Source organism: Cajanus cajan, chromosome 3 (genome assembly GCF_000230855.2).
Source record: "Cajanus cajan strain Asha chromosome 3, NIPB_CcT2T_4, whole genome shotgun sequence".
NCBI lineage: Eukaryota > Viridiplantae > Streptophyta > Magnoliopsida > Fabales > Fabaceae > Cajanus > Cajanus cajan.
This window is the reverse complement of record NC_138519.1, coordinates 32271586-32275304: the sequence shown is the minus strand read 5'-3', so window position 1 is coordinate 32275304 and position 3719 is coordinate 32271586.

Below are 3719 nucleotides of genomic sequence, written 5' to 3'. Positions count from 1 at the left end.
GCCCCCCCTTTACTTAGTCAAACGGTCTTTTGGTGTACCGGCTGACAAGTAAAGGAGTTGACCCAATTGTCCGGGTGATGTGCCATCCTTCCGACTTGTAGTGTCTTCAGGTGGGAAAATTGTTGAGTAGCCTCTCCAGGTTGGTGCATACCTCCGCGCTTCTAGTCACTTTGGTAGCGTGAGTCTTGCCCTCTCCAGGGTGAGTATTAATCGTCGCCTCGTGAGTCTTGCCCTCTCCAGGGTGAGTTTGCCCTCTCCAGGGTGAGTTTGCCCTCTCCGGGGTGAGTTTGCCCTCTCCGGGGTGAGTATTAGTCGTCGCCTCTCCAGACTTGTGCGTGAGTCTTGCCCTCTCCAGGGTGAGTTTGCCCTCTCCAGGGTGAGTATTAGTCGTCGCCTCTCCAGACTTGTGCGTGAGTCTTGCCCTCTCCAGGGTGAGTTTGCCCTCTCCAGGGTGAGTTTGCCCTCTCCGGGGTGAGTATTAGTCGTCGCCTCTCCAGACTTGTGCGTGAGTCTTGCCCTCTCCAGGGTGAGTTTGCCCTCTCCAGGGTCTGCCTCCGTGTTCTTGACGACATTGGCAATGTGAGTTTGCCCTCTCCAGGGATTTGAGATGATTTTTGTCTCCACAGTCCACGATGCTGCTTTGACGGTTTGATTTTGATTTTGGTGCCACTGAGGGCTGGATAACGCAGGGATCCGTCTAGGGGATGTGCAGTCATTCATAGGTTCCTGTGCCCCAACTTGCATTGCATTGTTGGTACCCATTGAGGAATTTCTGTTTCCTTGGGGTGTAGACACAGATGCTCTTCTTGAATTGAGCGATGCCTTATGTTTGGCTGACGTCCTTTGACGTTGGTGGAGTATCCCGGTTCATCCTTATTCGGGTATCTCTTTTGGGTTTTCTGATTTTGTCGCCTCTGTGTAGGCTGTTATCCGCTGGGGATTCTGTCGTTGATTTTGATTAGCCTCTTCTGTTAGGCGTATCAGCTCGACGTTCAATGATTGGCTAAAAAGCCAAATTCCACTTGGGGAATTGTTATTGATTTTTTTTTTCTTTTTTTTGGGTTTTCCTTTTTGAAGGAGTGCCTCTTGTGTAGGCGACTGGGGATTTGAAGTTCAGTGTTCGGCTGAGTGCCAGATTCCGCTTGGGGAATACTTATTGATATTTTTGATTTTTTCTCTTTTTGCAGGGATGCCTCTGAGTAGGCGATTGGGGAATGAGGGATCTTATGTATCCCAGAGTATTATTTAGGAAGCCTCTGCAGGCTTAGCCTCACTCAGCGCTTTGAGTCGGAGAGCTATCTTTCACTGAGGAAGTGTTAAGTCCTTTGACTTGTATATACTGTTTGGATGATCGCACTTCCATTGGGGATTGCGTCGATTTTGCTTTGATAGCTCTCGCTGGGGATTCGTTCCGTGAGCTTGAGTTGAGGTTTCTCTGGGGAGTATTATTTCTGCGAGCCTCTCCAGGCTCATTTATTCTGTACAGTTGGGGGAGTATTATTTCTGCAAGCCTCTCCAGGCTTTAGTTATTCTGAGGAAGTATTATTTCTGCAAGCCTCTCCAGGCTCAATTATTCTGAAAGAGTATTATTTCAGCAAGCCTCTCCAGGCTCAAATATTCTGAGAGTATTATTTCTGCAAGCCTCTCCAGGCTCAAATATTCTGAGAGTATTATTTCTGCAAGCCTCTCCAGGCTTTAGTTATGATGAAAGAGTATTATTTCGGCGAGCCTCTCCAGGCTCAATTATTCTGAAGGAGTATTATTTCGGCAAGCCTCTCCAGGCTCAATTATTCTGCGGGAGTATTATTTAGGCAAGCCTCTCCAGGCTTTAGTTATGATGAAAGAGTATTATTTCGGCGAGCCTCTCCAGGCTCAATTATTCTGAAGTTTCGGCAAGCCTCTCCAGGCTCAATTATTCTGCGGGAGTATTATTTAGGCAAGCCTCTCCAGGCTCAGTTATTCTGAGAGAGTATTATTTCGGCGAGCCTCTCCAGGCTCAGTTATTTTGAGAGAGTATTATTTCGGCAAGCCTCTCCAGGCTCAGTTATTCTGAGAGTATTATTTCGGCAAGCCTCTCCAGGCTCAGTTATTCTGAGAGTATTATTTCTGCAAGCCTCTCCAGGCTTTAGTTATTCTGAGAGTATTATTTCGGCAAGCCTCTCCAGGCTCAGTTATTCTGAGAGTATTCTTTCGGCAAGCCTCTCCAGGCTCAGTTATTCTGAGAGTATTCTTTCGGTAAGCCTCTCCAGGCTCAGTTATTCTGAGAGTATTCTTTCGGCAAGCCTCTCCAGGCTCAGTTATTCTGTATGACGCTGTTGATTTTCTGAATCTTTGCATTTTGTTTACTGCTGTCATACACAAGCAATTTTTCCTATTTTTTCTAATTTATGTAGTTGCCTCATGACGAGGTCTTTGAAAATTTCTTTATGGCCAATACGGCCGCATCCATTTCAGTACGCCCGTATTGAGTTGAAATTTTGTTCATAACCCTGATTTTAGTACGGGTGTACTGAACATGGTACGGGCGCATTGTTTTTTCTGAAGTTTATATTTTTTGTTTGTTTTTTTTTTTTTTTTGTTTGTTTTTTTTTTTTTGTTTGTTTTTTTTTTTTTGTTTGTTTTTTTTTTTTTTTTTTTTTTTTTTTTTTTTTTTTTTTTTTTTTTTTTTTTCAATAAACAGAGAATAAGTGATCTTCCAGTACACCTATCATCTGTATGCATGTATGCAGTATGATGCACCTAATTCTATTTGATTCTTTTTTTCAAAAGAATTAACCGATGCGTTTTTGTGTTTGGATTTTGCCATTCCTCCAGACGGACTGTGCGCTGCCGATTTCTGTTACCGAGGAATGATGCGTATTTGATTTTGGTGTCATCAACCAAATGATCCTTCCCTTTCTTTAGAAGATGTGTCAACCCTCCTATTGACCACTATATCTCCATGTTTCCACTAGATTATTCAAAAATCGTTGGGACAAGAGAGAAAAGAAGGAAAGGATATATTTTCAAAAGTTTGTGTTTTAGAGGGGATTATTTTATTTTTGAAAAATTGTTTTTGTAAGCATGGATGGCCAAGGTAGGCTTATTGTGTTTAGGTTTGTTTGTTTAAACACTTATGAGGTTAAGCACATCTTTGTTATTAATGATTGTGCTTTGACAACTTGGATAGCTTTTCTTGAGCCCCTTTGTTGAATTCAATTGATGGTACCATCATGGATTTATTTTGTTTTTCTCTTTTTTGATGGCTCTTACTTTTGCCTAAAACACCCATTTGTGGTGTCTTAGCGGGCTTTTGTTTTTATTCATTATTTTGTAACCCTAATTTTTGCCTAGGTCACCCTTTTGTGGGATTCCTAGCGGGTCTTTTGCTCTTATTTTTGTGCAGCCCCCTTTTTGGGTTTCCTGCCGAGCTTTTTTGTTTTTTAGGATTTCTTTTATCCATGATGGCACTTATTGATGCCAAGAAAAGGTGCTCCAAGCTGTCATGCACACTTCCACATAAAAATGATGCGGGTTTATTTTTATTAAGATGATTTTAACCTCATTCATGTTTATTCAAACAGGGTTAAAATAATGTGGTCTAGAATTTTATTGCAAGCGAGAAAAGAAGCAATAAAGAATTAATGAAGAATGATTTTATTATAATCATGATGGAAACATGTGCCCTATCGAGGCTCGGGGGTCGGGCTGTCCCCGAGGAGTGATCTCTAATAGTCACT